The sequence below is a fragment of the Macaca fascicularis genome, chromosome 2, assembly GCF_037993035.2.
Source record: "Macaca fascicularis isolate 582-1 chromosome 2, T2T-MFA8v1.1".
Taxonomy (NCBI): domain Eukaryota; kingdom Metazoa; phylum Chordata; class Mammalia; order Primates; family Cercopithecidae; genus Macaca; species Macaca fascicularis.
Window position 1 is genome coordinate 160,248,348 of NC_088376.1, and position 17,134 is coordinate 160,265,481.

Sequence of the window (17,134 nt, forward strand, 5' to 3'; positions counted from 1 at the left end):
GGTGCTGCCTGTACTGCATCACCATGTGGTCTCCCTGCTATGAACTTCATTTCCCAGGGCAGGGACAGAGCAGCATTTGTCTTTGTGTCCCTTTGCCCAGCCCAAAGCCAGGCACCAAGGCCTCAGTAAATGTGTGTCGAGTTGTGGTTAAAGAGAGAGCTAAAGCCATAAAACATCCCAGTTTCCCCCTCCTGCATCTGTCTTTCAAAGCCTGGACAGAGCATCTTCTCAAAAAGAAGATCCTTGATTTTCTATTTCCACTGTAGGGTGAGGACCAGAGGTCCTGAACTCCTGCAGGATTTCAAGGTCACTTGATGAGCCTCAGGGCCTAGAAATGGAGCAAGGGAAACGGGCTGGCTGCTGCGTGGAGCAACCATGGAATAGCATTGTCTTTCTTTTCCTTTCTCTTTTTTTTTCTCACTCTCTCTCATACACACACATGCACAGACACACATACACGCACACACATACATGTGAATGGAGGGAGTAAATCTTTAAATACAGTGGTGGGTGGGCGCGATGTGCAAAGCTTGGGGGAACACATTTTGTACTCTGTATTTATCCCTGGTGTGCTCACAGGACCCTCCCTCATCCCACAGAGGAAGCTTAGATAATTAAAACCTGCAGAGGTAACACAGACCCTTCCCTCACCCACAGTCCCCTCTCCTAAAGACACTCCCACTGTGTGTGCTTACCCAGAAGGAAGAGAGGAAATGGAGAAGAAAGTAGGGAAGTGTCAACCCCCGCTCCCTGCACTGAGAACCCCTCTTCACAGAGTGGAGAGGGGAGTGTGGGTGCATTGATAGGATTCTGGGTAAAAGCTCCCTTTCATCTCAGGCTGAAACACTGAGCCTTGATTTCCTGCCAGCCGCTCTGTCCATAAAGCAATTGCCCTGCCACAGGTCCACCGGGTCCGTGTCTTATGCAGCCTCATTGAAAACTGGGTGGCATTGATGGAGCAGGCTGCGCTGGGAAGCTTGGGTTTCCTCTGCCCAGCAGCCTGAGCCACATCAAAGGTGCACCTGTGGTGGGGGGCAGGGCACTGCTCTTCGGGCTGTCCTTTGTCGACACCCAGCCCTGGGAAGCTGCAGCCCCCCAGCTCCAGCTGGAGGCCTCTGTGCCCCTCAGCTCCTGAACCCTGAGCCCAGGGGAAACCCCTGCCACTGTTGGTTGACACCTACCTGCTGCTTGGATGGCCACACCTCTCTCCCCCTGTCTTCAAATGGGCCCAATGTGGTCCTTCTCTAAAAACCTGCACCTAACTCAGCTGGCTTCTGGATTGTCTATGCTTTTTCTTGTCTGCTAGGCTTCTGAATGTGTAGCCCCTACCTACTGCATTTGTGTAATCTCCCAAATTTGACACTGTTGACAACATCTTCTCAACACCCTGTCCTTCCCCAGCTTCCTCCTGACCCTCCTCCACACCTCGTCCTCACTCTCTCCTCTGCCTCCACTCTCCTCCCTTCCCATTCGGATCCCACCCACCCATCAGGGCTATATCCAGCCATTCCTGATGCAAAAGGCCTCTTCTCCTGGGCCCCGAACTCTGGGGTGCCTTCAAATAATCCTTTAACAAATACCCACTATACATTTACAGGTGCCGAATACTCTTCCACCGCTTTGGAAGGGGAAAGTATTGACAAGAACCCTGTCCCCATGGAGTTTATATTCTAAGCAGGGGAGACAGAAAAAACAGTGTTCGATTCTCAGTTTATTATTGATTAGATGCCAGGCCTCATGAAGCTAGATGTTAACATATAGGCAGATAAGTTGCAAGTGATTTTTACCAAGTAGAGATGCAAATTATTTCTGTCCAGTAGAAAACATAACTCCAAAAGTTATGGTGTTATTGCCTTGTAGGACAGTTCTGTCTCGACCTAACAGACTTATTTCTGCATGCCTTTCTTGATCATGCAAACCCCGTTCTTCAAGTTCTTTTGAGCCAGCTTTACCATTCCTCATTAATGAGTTAAATAAATATACATATATGAGAGCATTTTGAAAATTATACTTTGACAGTGGCTTATACATTTTCTGTGTCTTTACTTAGTTTGGTCTGCCTCCTGGCATTTCTGGAATTGGAATTATACTATATTGGAGTATACTGGAATTGGATTTATACTGTACTTGGTATCTGTCTTAGTTCATTTTCTGTTGCTTATAACAGAATACATAAAACTGGGTAACTTATAAAGAAATGGAATCTATTTCTTACTGTTATGGAGGCTAAGATGTCCAAGGTTGAGGGACTGCATCTAGTGAGGGCCTTCTTGCTGTTGGGAACTCTATAGAATCCCAAGGTGGTGCAGGGTATCACATGGCAAGGGGGCCAACATGCAAATGTGCTCACTTAAGTCTTTTCCTTTTCTGGAAGGAGCCACTAGTTCCCCTCCCATGATAACCCATTAACCCATGAATGAACTAGTCCATTCGTAAGGAGTGAGCTCTCATGATCCAATCACCTCTCAAAGGCCCCACCTCTAATACTGCTACAGGGGATTAAGTTTCAACATGAGATTTGAAGGGGATGTTCAGACCATAGCAGTATGGATAAGGGGAAGAATCAATGTTTCAATTGAGAAGTGCTTAGCAGATAATCACTTAACTCTCAAGTGAGGGAGGAGGTGGCCAAAGAAAGTTACCCTGGCTCTGGCCTCCCTGGGATCTACCCTAGAGAATGAGAGGAGGGTCAGGGTCTGTGTATGTTAGAGGTAGTCCCAGGGGCTATCTAGTGAGCCCTTGTCCACCCTCAGCTCCTGAGAGCAAAGCCCTGATACAGCCCTAACACTGAGTGGGGCAGAAGGAAGGGGTCAAGAGCAAGATCCATGTGCATGAGTAGGTGTTGGGAGGTCCAGGGATGTCCCCAAGGGTACACTGGCTTGCAAATTTGCCCCATGCTCAGAGGGCAAGGGTAACATTGTGGGAGTATTCTTTTATGTCTAAACATTACCACCCTCTCATTCCTCATGCTTTTCTGGGTGGGAAGTTCTGCTTTATATTTTATTCCAATTATTCCATTATAGTTTAGACCCGAGGATGCAAAGAGAGGCTGGAATATCTGAAAACGCAGCTGGGATTGTAGTGGGAGGGCTTGTTTGTGGTGCAAAGCAGCTGCCCTTTTCATCTAAACGGCTGTGTTTCTGTTCTGAGAACGGGGGTGATGGTGGTAGGGGATGTGTGTGGAGCAGAACTGAACATAGATTGCAGGAGAATGGTAAGGATGATTCTGTGGGTTCCCAGGCCTGGCGGTTGCTCAACACAGAAGACCAAGGCTTCCCTGGGCTTAAAAAAGCCCAATTGCCATCCTGGCTCTCTCAGCCTCTTGAGTACCTCTTCCTCCAGGAAACCAAAGCAGCCCAGAGTTGGGGACAGGGTTTGCCCCTCCCCAGGACCCCACCCCAAGCTTCCAAATCTCCCAATTCCTAATTTCAGCTCTCAGTGCAGCACCAGCAAGCCCTTTAGAAGGCTGTTGTTTAAAGTAGGGATTTCCATTCAGTTTAAATGTTGAATGTGTTCAGTGTTTATTTAAATTGGTATGGGAAAGCTTTACTAACATCCTTTTCTAATTGGAGCTGGGATGACTTTAAAAAGTTACCTAATCAGTGGTGGGGGCCACTATTTGGGGAGCATTGTTAGTTCCTGGAGACTGAGGGCGGCAGGAAAAGAAAGGCATTTCTTCTTTTCTCTCTTTCTTCATTTTCACGCTCCTGACTTGTGAGTTACTCCCATCCTCCTCTGTCGTCCCCTCATTTGGTTCATGTACCACCCAGCAGCCACCCCTCGGGGGTCATTTACCAACACCAGACATTGGAGGCACAAAGATGGATGAACTGCTTTTCCCAGCGGCAGACACTCCTAGCCCAGTGGACAGTGACCCTTCATGAGTGGACAGTGCTTTCAGGTTGACAGAGCACAGTCACATTTGTTGTGTTTTGAGTCTCATGAGAACTGGGGAGACAAGCCAAGGCAAGCATTATCCATCTTAGGAGGAAGTTGAGGCTCAGAGACATTGCAGAATAACTCCAAAGTCACACAGGTGGTGTTTGACCAAGCCAGAAAGAGAAGAGCCTTCTGAGTAATGGCCAAGCCCATAATCTCTGGCCGTGCAGGGGCTGGCAATGAAAGATTACAGGAATTGGTGGGATGGAGACAAAAACAGTCTGCATGGTAGGCAGGTCCCTGGGACCAGCGTCCCCCTGAAACTGGAGTGTTTCAGGTATCAGGATTGCTCTCTCCATTGCCTGGAAAAAAATGAAGAGCTCAAATGACCCCCTCAGGCCAATCACTCTTTCATCCCTGGGAGTCACATTCTGGTGGCCAAGGAGTCCTGCGTCCCTATTTATTCTCTATTCCACCTCCTTTGCCCTCAACCTCAGCCTGTTACAATGAGAGGAATTGGAGTTAAATATACAATGAAGCCTGGGCAACATAGCAAGACCCCATCTCTCTAAAAAAACACAAACAACTAACCAGGTACGGTGATGCACACCTATAGTCCCAGCACTTTGGGAGGCTGAGGTGAGAGGATCACTTGAGCCTAGGAGTTTGAGGCTGTAGTGAGCTATGATCGCACCACTGCACTCCAGTCCCTGGGCAACAGAGCAAGACCCTGTCTCTAAATAATAATAATAATAATAATAATGATAATAATAATAAGCATCAAATGAAGAACATTTCTTCAGTGAGACAGAATGGGGTGGGGAGTCAATTACAAAAGGAACTTGTGAGGTAAAAACTGGCATGATGTCCTTTAATAGGTGACAGATAATGTCCTTTCTGGCTGGGGAGGACCCTGATGCTGTCAGGGGTGGGGCCAGGTGGAGGAAGGCTGTGGGCAGGAAGAGGGTGTGTAGGGGAGCAATGGGGTCTGAGTGGTGGATTGGCTATGGTGCTTGAGTGAAAGTGTGCTCATCCCCGGAAGGAGTGAGTGCTCAGGGCTTCTGCCATTCCTCTGACCTTTCATGCTGGCCTTCTTGAAGGCAAGAGAGGGTGTAGAAGAGATAACCTCTCAGAGTTCCATAAGGCACTGGTTCTCCCATTCAGGAAGTTTTTCCTACAGAGTATTCTGGATTTTCAGGGAGGCAGTGTGAGGTTTGGTCAGACTGATCATCAGATTTACTAGGGGAACTTTAAGAAAAGACTGAGTTTGGGCCCACCCATGAGATTCAGATTTGATAGGTCCAGGTGGGGCTGGAAGCCTGAGTGTTTGTTCTAAAAGAGCAACATCCTAATCCAAATACCAACTATTTGTTCACTGGAAATGAGGTGCAATCAATTTCCATCAGCGTGGAGGAGCCTGGTGGGAGGCCAGCTGTAACATATTGTTGCCTGGGTATGTTATATTTGCAGTCTGCACCCGAAATCCCAGCTCTCCAGAGAAGCTGGGGTGGGTCATTCTAAAGTGTAAAGTGTTCTACCACACTTTAGATCGGCCTCTTTAAGCAACAACACTTTTACATTGTTAGCCATTGAGTTTGTGATTCTCTATAAAATGTGTTATATGCATCCCTGCCTTCTTACACCGGGTAATGCAAGTGTAAATGTAACCTTTTCTTGGTGTCCCAAGGGTATATTAGAAACCTTAATTAATGGACTGGGCTCTGATTCAGTGGGGTGTATGGGACAATTTGCTTACGCCAAATGGCCCCCTGAGGTTTTGAATTTTGTGCCTGCTCTTTCCTTTTTCCAGCTGTGCCTCTTGCTGACGGATGTCCCTTCTTGCTAGACACAGTGTATCTGCCTAAGGCAAATTTTTTCTTCACGTTTAATTTGCATTTCTTATATGGGCTTGGAAAATGGGTAACTAAAGTTCTGAGTAGGGCACCTTGTAGTAAACTTCCCATCCTCCATTCCACACCTCCTCCCGGAGTAGCAGCAGTGAAACTCGGGCTTGACTAAGGAGATGGCCTTGACAGGTTTAAGGGTACGTATGCTGTTTAACTTTAGCATGGGCCATAAATGGACACATGACACAATTTTGACTAATGAGATTTGAGGAGAGGTTTTTGATTTCTAGGAAAGTTCTTCCTGTTTGTCAATAGAAAGCCACCAGAAGTTATTCTCTAGGTAGATGCTAAACAAGGAAGGCTGCCCTGATTGTTCTTGGCAGCTGAATTATAACTTCAAGAACTTTCTTTCTTTCTTTTTTTTTTTTTTTGAGACGGAGTCTCAGTCTGTCGTCCAGCCTGGAGTGCAGTGGCGCAATCTCAGCTCACTGCAACCTCCGCCTCCAAAGTTCATGCAGTTCTCCTGCCGGTCTCCTGAATAGCTGGGATTACAGGCACCTGCCACTACGCCTGGCTAATTTTTTGTATTTTTAGTAGAGATGGGGTTTCACCATGTTAGCCAGGCTCGTCTCGAACTCCTGACTTCATTATTTGCCTGCCTCGGCCTCCCAAAGTGCTGGGATTACAGGCGTGAGCCACCACACCTGGCAAACTTCAAGAACTTTCTTTGGGGAGAGGCCTCCTGAGGATGGAGAATGGCAGGATGTGGAATTTTAGCGGCTGGCAGAGTGGAGAGATGGAAAGAACCTGAACTGCATGGTTTTTATTATCTCTAAAGCTCCTCTCATGTGAATTATTCTATTTTCTTTGGTTTAAGCCTCTTTGAATTGAATTGAGTTTTGGGTTACTTGAACTAAAAGCATGCCAATGGTAAATACTGAGTGGATGAGCTAATAGTGTGTGGGTGCAAGGGGAAGCCTGAGGCTTTAGTGGGAGCACTTTGTTACTGTGTTTCTGTTTCTCTGAAGGTGGTTTTATGTTTTGATTTGGAAGTAGGCTTATTTCTTTATGAGATTTTCCTGGTGGGTAGTGGCTGCTTCTCATTCACTTTTGTGTCCTCAGTACTTTTTGCAGTGCCGTGCACTTACTGGACATTCAAAAAACTTAAATTGACTTGAACTCAGCCATCTGCAGGTGACTGCAGCGTGCTTTCCCCTTCTTGGAGGTAACTGTACCTGCTTGTTGATTTTACCTGTCACACTCACTAGGATGATAGACATATGACACACTATGGATGCTAGTAATTGTTTTTGTAGTGCTTTCCGGGTTACAAAGCACCACCTCATCCTTATCTCTGGAAATAAGTATGTCTGGGGTCATCACCGTTTTACAGATAAGAAAACTAAAGGACTGTGTGTTTACGCGAAGTTTAATTTTCTGGCTAGTTCTTAACAAATTTAATTTGGAAATGGCATCCAAAGCATTTTCTTTGAGAATAAATAACCCTGTGCTCAAAAAGGAACCCCTCTTTTAATATTTCTCCTAAACAAGTGTCCCACTGTTTGCTGAGACGTGAATGACTTATAATGATCAATGTCTGCCGGTCGGGGCTTCAGGAGGCTACTTTGACTGGAGGCTGCCCCTGCCTCCCACCGCTCCCTCCAAAGAACTGCAATTTGCTGTCAGGTTACAGCTCTTCAGGATTCACAGCTTGAGCTTCCCACTTAGTTAATTGGTGCTTATTCTTCAAATTGGGTTGTTTTCACCAGTAGAAGAGAAGCAGGAGTTTGCATCCGTCTGCTGCTCTTGCAAGCTTTGCAGCAAGAAAATGAACTGGGAAACTTGAAGTGTCTCTTACTTAGAACGGTGATTATCCACACAAAAGCATTTGGGAGCGGGACACTGAGTAGGTTTGCTTCTGAGGGAATGCACGCATTCTCCTGTGTCTATCAAGACTGACAGGCTCCTTCGGAATGCAATGCACTGGGTTAATGGAATAGTGAAAGTTGAGCTCCCCCTGCATACCCCATCCGTGATGCCTGTCCACCTGACACCAGCACAGGGCTCCGAGAATGACGCCCTCCCAACGCCTCTTCCCTTGCTCTCTCCCCATTACCCCATGGGTTTCACCCATTTGTGTTTTCTGGCACTTGGGTTTCCTCATCCTTGTGCCACTGAGGCCTCTCGACATGCTGGGATGCACAGCCTATTCTGATTCTTGTGCCTTGGTTGACTAGCTGAATTCTCTTTCACTTCAAAACACCTATAGAAATTGTTGCGGAGAACACTTATTTTGACATTGTTTCAAAAATGGCATTGCATGTGTATCTTGTCTCCCGGAGGGCAAGGACTGTGTTTTACATTGCTTTTGGAGGAATGAGCAGTGCCCAGCATGCACCTTATTGTGTAGAATTTGGAGTTATCAAAGGAGTTTGTTACCCAATAAGTGCCTGAGGAATGTCATCACCTCTTCTTTTTGCTTTATGGATTCCCTGTGCTCGCTCCTCCTGCCACTAAGTACCTTGCCTGGCTGCCTGCTGTGAGGTTGAATGCAGATGTCACCAGGCCTGGGCTTTTAAGGGCATGAATGGGTATGAACTTAGCTCATGTTGTCTAAATGCATTCTTCAGTACATTATAAATGTAAATGATAAATGTACATTCAGTACATTATAAATGCATTCTTCAGTACATTATAAATACATTCTGGAGTTTCGGTCACTGGGAATTACGAAGGGGAGAGAAGTAGGAAGAGAAGAGTTGGATAGAGTGGCGCGGATGTATTGAGTATGAAGGGAAAAAGGTTTGAAGATTCCTCCACTGCCCCGATGACTGCAGCTCTTTGTGAATTTTCTGCTGCCACCAGCTAAGGTTTAAAAAAAAACGGAGGGAGTCAGGGTGGGGGTAGTTCCTTCTCCAAAATCTATGGTTCTTGGACTTATTTTTCTTTTTCTCCATGATACTCCTGCTGCTTCCCAAGCCTCTGCAGAAAAGCTCACCCCACAGAGGCTGAGCTGTGGCTGGTGGCTGCCACCCACTGTGTGAGAGAGGGTGGGGATGCCGAGGTCATCCCCACATTCAGACTCCCCTGAGATTTCCCTTCAAGCCTTGGCTGTCTGAGTTTATGGTCTCTTCCCACTGCCTTTCCTTCTTCTCCAGCATCACCCCCTACCCCGCGTCACATCCTGCTGGGGCCCAGTACCTTGAGCTCTGGGGGACACTTGGATACGAAATCCGTCCTGCTCCTCCCAGGGCTGCCTCCTGGGGATCAACCAGCTCCCTGTCTAGCACAGTCCCTTGCAGGGCGAGGCCAAGCCTCTGGGATTCAGTGTGTGCTCCCACTTCATCCTTATTTCTTGCCTCAGGTGGTTCTCCACCTGGAGTGGGTCGACTACCACCACGTACGCAGGTGTCTGAAAGTACGGGGCTGTTTTGGGTATTCAGGTGACTGGGGTATCCTATTGTCATTTGGTGGCCAGGGATGCTAAATCCTTGCAGCTCACCAGGAAGGTGCATCCCTCAAAAAATGCCATGGGCTCCCCTGTTAAGAAGCACTGTGCACCCCAGGCTGGAGTTCCAGCTTTAGTCTTCTACAATGGCAGTGTGTTGGAGTCACAGTAGGTTTGAGTCCCTGGGTTTGAGTTCCTGCTCTGCCACCTATTGGCCCTGTTACTTTAGTTCCCTAGCCTCTGTCTCCTCACCTGCACCATGGGGTGATGACAGTGACCCCACTTCACAGAGCTTAGATAGGGTTAGATTTATGAATACACCTAAAGCACTCTGGACAGTGCCAGGTGCGTGCCAAATGCCAGAGAGCCATTTGCTGTTATGATGCCCTTTATAGCCTCTTCCTGCCTGGCCTCCACGGCCACCCCTTTGGCCTCAGGTTGAAACTGTTGTCCTGGCGCTTGCCTCCTGACGACTGGGCCATGGCCATCATGACTGAGAACCTTGGCTCAGGGTTTGCACCTTCGCCACCTCTAGGACCTGCTCCCCTTGCCCCATTCCTTCCCAGTCCAGCTCCTCCCTCCTGCCCTTGCCTTATTCTGTCCTTCAGGAGGGCTGCTCCTTTGTTCCCCCCCCCCTTTTTTTTTTTTGAGACAGAGTCTCACTCTGTCACCTAGGCTGGAGTGCAGTGATGCAATCATGGCTCACTGCAACCTCTGCCTCCCGGGTTCAAGCGATTCTCCTGCCTCAACCACCTGCTGGGACTACAGGCCTGCGCCACCACGGCCAGCTAATTTTTGTATTTTTAGTAGAGACAGGGTTTCACCATGTTAGCCAGGATTGTCTCCATCTCTTGACCTCGCGATTCACCTGCCTCAGCCTCCCAAAGTGCTGGGATTACAGGCGTGAGCCACCGTGCCCGGCCTGTTCCTTTTATTAGGAGTCTATTTTTGTGGCTGTCTTTTTCTCTGTGTCCCCATAGCTGTTGTGGATGTTCGGTGTTTTCTTCCTTAGAACCTGTTTTAGCCTGTGTAGATTCTTGGGTCCCACTTCAGAGACTGTGCTACAGGATGTCCAGTTGGGACCGAGTATCTGCATGGAACCAGATGCTGGCGGTCTTCGTGGAGCCAGCCTGCGGCTCCATTGGTCCTGTCTGTATGACTGCTCCTCCCTGGGGAGGGGAAGGGAGAAGGGAGGGTCCTCGCTGCCCTCAGCTCCAGGAGGTAGAGGCTCATTCGTGTTTACAGCTGGTCACCATTTGCCTCAGGTACAGATGTCATTATCTTTGGTGAGTTTTTTTTTTAATCTACTTAAAATTCTACATTTATATTTTCTTCCAGCTGGGGACACGCCTCAATTCTAAATAGCTGCTTTGGGAAATGAAAGATGATGGAAGATGAGAGGTGGCATTGCCTTCCCTTAGGAATGTGGTGTAATGGGAAGGGGGGCCTCCGGGCCGGAACTGTACGGCCTGGGTTTCTAACTCCGACTCCATCACTAGCTGCTGTGTGACCTTGGTTGAGTCAACTACCATCTCTTGCCCTCATTTTCCTCATTTCTAACATGAAAGGGTTGGACAGATTGGACTTGCTGAAGTTGTCTTCCCACCCTCAAAGTCTGTAAGTCAATAAGTCTGTTTAATTGTGCTGACAGCTTTAGAGTGGCTAATGAATGAGAGTTTAGTGGGAACACAATTAAGTGGTAATGAAGGCCTCAGCAGTAAATCTCTCTACTTCTTGCAATGAGTTGAGAAGATGAGACTTGGAGTGCCTTTTCACTGAGCGGAGCCCCTGGGAAGAGGGAACAAAGAACTCTAGGCTCCTACTTGGAGACTAAAGGAGGCCAGGAGTCAGGGACGAAGTCACACCTCAGGGGAAGCTGGGTAGCTAGCTGACTATCCTACAGCCAAATGGGTGGACTAGCAGGGTAGGTCTGGAGCTTTGTGGGGTGGAGTGGAATACTGACAGCTCTGCAGACCTGGGTAACACTGACCCAGGCTTCCGTCCATTTCCAGAACATGTTCACCTGCTTCGCCTTGTGGAATCCTCTCACACCTGGTGAAATGGATAAGCCTGGAACTTTTATCTTTCCCATTTAACAGATGAGAAAAGGAGGCTCAGAGTGGTGACTGGCCCAAGGTCAGGGAGCTGATAAGTGACAGATCAGGATTCAGCCAGGCTTCTTGATATCAAAGCCCCATCCTTTCTGCTCTACTCGACTAGCTCCTCCAGTCTGTGGGCCAACCTCTGCGGGCTGCTGTGAGTGGCCGACCCCGGAGTGAAATGGGTCTTGCTGTTCAGAGCACTCCCAGAGGGTTTGCCAAGGCTCCCTGGGCCTTGGCTTTGTGGATGGGCCCTGGGAGAAGGAAAGATCAGGTTGGTATACGAGGTGGGGATGCCTGGTCTGTGGTAAGAAGGCCCCAAGGGAGGCTCCTGTGAGGCTTCTCAGTGTCTTGACAGGCTGTGGCCTTGCTCCTGGGAGCCGGCTCAGCCAGGTACGTCACTGTCACCAAGCTCTCCATGGCAGTCGTCAGGCAGTGTTTGCCGCCTGAGGTTGCATCAAGCTGGGAATGTCCTAAAGTGGAGGCGTGAGGAAGAGAAGGGGTGATACCTAGAGACTGGGGTATCTCTGTCCCAAGGAGACAAACTATAACAAGACCCAGTGACGAGAGAGGCCCACTCTGGGTGGTGTGGGGCAGGGGCAGGGTCTCCTGGCCTGGGGGTAGAGGCCTCAGGCCGATGAACTTCCCTCAAAGACTCTGGCTGCTGGTAACTTTGGCTGCAGAGACACAGACCTTGACCTTTCCCTTCTGAGTGAAACAGGGCGCAGGCATTATGCAGAGATGCAGCATCTTTGCTGCAGAGGGAGGGAGGAGGGAAGGGAGGGAGGGAGCGAGTATTCGTCTGGGTCCTGCCCTAGAAATGCTTCAAGTAATAAAATCAGGATGACTTAAGAAATCCATTACCCCTCTTGGCCTCCCACAGCCACCAACATGCCCTGGTGGAGATGGGGAGGGGAGAGGTCTGGGGACCAGCCAGGTAACGTGGCCTCAGTCTCCTGGCCTGTGAACCAGGGGATGGGGTAAGGTCCCCATCAGCTCTGACCTCAGGTGGGTCTGGAGGAGAGAAAATCTTCTGGGGAGAGGCAGAGGAGGGATTGAGAGGAGATGCCAGAAAGAAAGGAGAGAAGAGGAGGAGCTAGAGGGGAGGAGAGGAAACTGAAGGAGGCTGAGGAGAGGGGGAGGTGAAGAAAGCCATGAGAAAGTGAGCAACCCACAGAACACAGGTGTTCGAGTCTCTGCCTGGCCGTGGTGAAGTCTGTGACCTGGATCTGGTCAGACACTCTGAGCCTCGGCTTCCACACCCGAAGAGGAGATGGCAGTGCCCACTGCACTGTTGCGAAGGGGGAAAGGGCAGTTCACAAACCATAAGTGCCACACAAAGTGATATGTTGAATTCACGAGAAAAAAAGCAAGAAAGGAGGTAGCGAAGGTGGAGCCAGGGCAACAGGAGAGAGCATTTTCGGGGCTTCCCTTTCCTTGGGTGTGGACATAGGACAGCCGGTGGGAGTGGCAAGTAAAGAACCCACAGGTGGACCAGGGAGGGAACCAATCCTCCCTTGGTGAGGCCGTTTGCGCCCCCTCCAGGAGACAGAATCCAGGGGCTCCCTGCGTCTCTAGCTGAGGGATCTTTGCCTGTGCAAGAACATTCTTCGTGGGGACTGGACAGGTCGAATGCTACTCTGGCTTCCTTCCCAGAGGCCCAGGGCAAGGACAGGGCAGTCTTGGGCTCCGGGGCCTCACGGAACATCCCAATTTCTGTCAGACTTAAACTCTTGAAGGGCTGAGGAGGCTGGTGTGAGGGGTGCACGGTTATAAAAGAAAGCCTTTGACAGAATCTTGAACAGGAAGGCTAGAAAGACAAAAAGAGAAAAATATGGCCGAAGAACATTCTGGAAAGCCCCAAACCAAGACAGTGCTCTCAGTCCACGTGGGCCCAGCCCCACAGTCCCTCCTTCCACTGCTCGTGCCTGGATCTTGGCATGTGCGAGGCCAAGGCGGGGAAGCATGGGGCCGGGGTCAGGGCAGCCAGCTCCCCTGGCAGGCTAGATTTATGATTTGGCTGAGCTGGGGAGAGAGGGAGTCTGCGATGATCCAGAGTATGAAAGGCAGCCCAGTGTTTCCTGGAGCAGCCGTGGTGCCAAAGGCAGGGACGTCCATCTGGCCTTGCTGTGTAGTACATTTGTCACCCGGATCCCGGGGCCCAGACGGCCTCCCTTCTGCCACCCGTAGCCACCGAGGCCAGCTCCCACCTTCAGCAGCCTCTGCTGTGGGACCTGCAACCCCCGTAGATGCTGAGTGTGTGTGTTAGGGGAGAGCTGCCCCCTCCCTTGGGACCCTCTTAGGCTTCGCCCTCCAGCTGGCACCCATCCAAGTTGGTGTCTACTCAGTGTTCCGTGGGGATGAAAAGCCCTGGAGTCAGAGAGGGGAAAGGCCCTCAGACTAGTGCTGTGATCTCAGGCTGTGTTCTGAGGAGCTCTAGAGCACCTCCAAGTTACCTTAAGAGCTGCTGAAGGAGGCTGGCAGCCAGGCTCCAGCCCTTGACCCATCAACGTAGCTCTGCTTCTGTCTGATCTGGATATATACAGATATTCTAGATAAGATTTCACTTTAATAATGAGAAATGGAGGCTCAGAGTGATGAGAATGGGTTCTGCTGCTGAAAAGTAAGCAGTTTGAAGACCACAAATCTGGTCTCATTTCAAAGAGGAAGATACAGTGGGCCAGGGAAGACCAGCAGCCCAGCCAACTGTTGGCAGAATAGGGACTAGAACCCAAGCCTCCTGCCTCCCCAGCCATGATCTCCCCATGATACTGGGCTGTCTCATTTGAGGTGCTGGTCTGAGCATTCACGGCCATCCCCTCTTTTGAACCGCATGCCCCGCTCTCAAGCTTGGGTGCTGTGTCCTCTCAGCTTTAGCTATGCTAGAGGGGGCTTCAGAATGTAAACCATGTGTGGCCCAGGCCAGCTGTTTTCAGGTATGAATCGAGACCTGTGGCTGACCCATGATTACAGCTTCTTCTGCCTAGAACCTGTCTCTAGGCGCCGATGCTTGGGCTATGGACACCCTGTCATCCCGGGGGGCTGTTGGTCGTTATCAAGGGTTTTCTGGTAGAGCATAGGCCATTGCCTCTTCTTCCCTTTTGGTCTCTGGAGAAGCTTGTCCTGTTCTACTCAGGCCTCCATTTGTCCATTTGGGATTCTGATGGTTGTTGCTGACCCAGCCGCCCTCTGCCATGGTCCCTGGGTTCTGTTCCAGAAAACCCCAGACTAACATTTTTCCCAGGCAAGCAGCTCTCTCCACCCCCACCACCCGATGCCCTGCTTCTCACAGGGTCCCTCCAGCCCTGGCCACAGTCCTGGTCCCCAGCTTGGCTTGTCCTGGGTTACGTTCCGCCTCCTTGGCTGGACTTGCTTTTCCAACCTGACATGTTGCCCCTCCGCCTCTCCTTTCTGGGTTTACAATCCCCGGCTTTCCTCCTGCTAAACACCCCTCTCAGCTCCTTCCAGCCGGCCCTTCCCCTTTAAGCAGCTCACCTGGGGGCCTCCTTCCCAGTGCAAGAACCACCACCTCCATTTCCCAGGATTCCGTAGAAGAAGAAATAAAGGATCCAGCATCTCTGAGGGCCAGGCATTGTGGGCAGCATTGTACCCATTTCATCCCATTTGATTCTCACAACAGCCCTATGAAATAGATATTAATATTCCCACTTATCATATAGGGAAACCGAGTCTCAGAGATTTAGCAGCTTGCTCAAGGTCACACAGTTGATAAATTTACACTTCTGGTCCTGCCTAACCCCTAAGCCAAGGCAGTCAACCACAACAGCGAGCTGCCTGGGCGGTCACCTCGCATGGTCAAGCCAATTACCCTTAGGACGAGGGTGGCACAGCCTGTGGTGCTGTGTCTCCAAAGAGCTCCTCCCAGCGCCAAATCCCTCACTCTGTTTACCTCGTTCCCCATTTCTCCCTACAGACCCATCAGCACACACCCACCATGGCAGGAAAATGTAGGAAGGAGAGGCAGGGGCCTCCCTGCTTTCACAGGTCAAGAAAGAGTAATCACTTCTGCACTCGTTGAGAACCACCATAATTGTTTGCAAAGCAAGAGGTAAATATGAAAGCCATAGATGGGGTCCTGGCCTCCTCTGTGGTAGCCAAGATGTGAAACAGAGAGGTGTTCCGCCCTACAGGTGGCTAATCTTACAGGAGAGGGAGAGATGAGAGGCTGTGGAATATCCTCTATTCCCCACTACACTCTCTGCAGTCCTGGCTTCCCTCCAAATGAATTGTGCAGGCAGCCTGGAGTTACCACTCATCCTGTTATCTGTGGGGTGTCTTGGTGGGCAGCACAGAGGAGGGAAGGTTGAGGAAGTCAGGCTGTAGTGGCGCCGGGCTGGTGGCACACTCCAGAAGGGCTTGCTGTCCTCCCAGCCCAGGACCCACAGGAAGCCTGGTGAAGACGATATAGCTCTGAGATGGGCGGGTGGGGAGAGGCTTCTGAGGCTTATGGACAATGGGCGTGGGGACAGGTGGGCTTGAGGAGGGGAGGACAATGACCAATATGGGAGCATAAAAGGACCTGGGCTGGGAAAAGGAGGGGCGATGCCGCTGACTATTTGGTGAAATGCTTCTTCTTCCAAAGTTGTTCCCCGAGAGTATTCGGCAGGGGGAGCTGACTGCTGACAGCAGCAGCTGTGGGGGTGGCAGGAGCGGGAGGGGTGGCATTATCACCCTCTCAGAGCGGGTGGCAAGGGGGCGGGGAGGAAGGGATGGTGTCTCCTGCCTCTTCTGGAATCTGTGTCTCTCACTGCCCATCCCCCGTCTCCAAATCCAGGAGGAAAGAGGGATTGGATGAAATTAGAGAGGGACAGAGAGATGCTCTGGGAAGATGCACGCACTGCTTCTCACCCTCCTCTCTTGCTCACATGCACACATACGGTCTCTCACACACTCTTACACACACACTCTCTCTTCCTCCCTCTCTCACTCTCTAAGCCAGGGCATTACACCACTGCTCTCTGGTCCAGCCAAAGTTGGGACGAATAATCCACTCCACAAGGATAAATCATCCTAAACCATCCTCAGGCAGCTTTGAGGAAACACGGGAGAGGAAGCCAGCCCTTGTGGGGTGGCCAGGGCTTGGCCAGCTGGGAGGACAGTCTGGCGCTGGTGATTGGTGTGTCACAGCCGGGCTGCGAGCTGCTTCCAGCGCTTTTGTCTGGCGCTGGGAGTGAGGCTCAGCAGTGCGAGGGACAATCGGAGCTGCTCGGGGGCAGGCTGCCGCGTTGTGTCCTGCTTTCCCGGGGCCAGACCAAGCCGCCTGGAGCTGCTCGTCAGGTTTTCTTGCTGACCTCACCTGAGCACAGTGGCCTGGGTGGACTCTACAGGAAATGTTGGTTTCTCCCCGTGAACAGTAGCAGCAGTCCCGGCTCTCCTGGACTGAGAACTCATCAGCCCCAGGAAGCCCAGAGCCCCTTTCAGGGATCTGGAACCGGAGTGCCTGTGGCCTCAGGTCTGCTCCCAGGCGTGGGCTGAAGTCCTGACCTCTGTCGCTGGGGGCGAGGAGTGGGAGAGCCCAGAGCCCAGCTGCTGCCCAGGCTCTGGCAGACAGCAGGCTGATGGTGCTGGCTTCCCGGGACTGCTTCTCCTGCCTGCTGTCTGATTTCCCTGCACGGTGCCCGCAGCTGAGCTGCTACGGGTGAGTACTTGGACGGGTGTCCCTTTCTGCGCTCGCTGGATGTACCCAAGTGAGTCACAGTGGACCAGCTCTGACGGTGTATTTTCAGAGACTAGACGTTAGTTTGCCTCACCTCATGCCAGCTGGATGGGGTGGGAGATCTAGGGAGCAGGGCCAATAGGGGGTGAGGAGGTGGGGCATCAGGGAGCTGGGGCTGCAGGTG

General features: G+C 50.7%; 1 protein-coding gene across 12 annotated transcripts in view; it reads left to right on the forward strand.

Moving 5' to 3' along the window:
• The window catches only part of SEMA5B (semaphorin 5B), a 120,730-nt gene that overhangs the window by 18,819 nt on the left and 84,777 nt on the right, over positions 1–17,134 (forward strand). For 4 of the 12 annotated variants that reach the window (XM_065539135.2, XM_065539133.2, XM_074033297.1 and 1 more), the window contains exon 1: positions 16,477–16,932. The exons of the other annotated variants lie outside the window; for them this stretch is intronic. The gene's annotated coding sequence lies outside the window, so the exon portion shown is untranslated. Of the gene's footprint in view, positions 1–16,476; positions 16,933–17,134 lie in introns of those variants that run through there. 12 annotated transcript variants of the gene reach the window in all.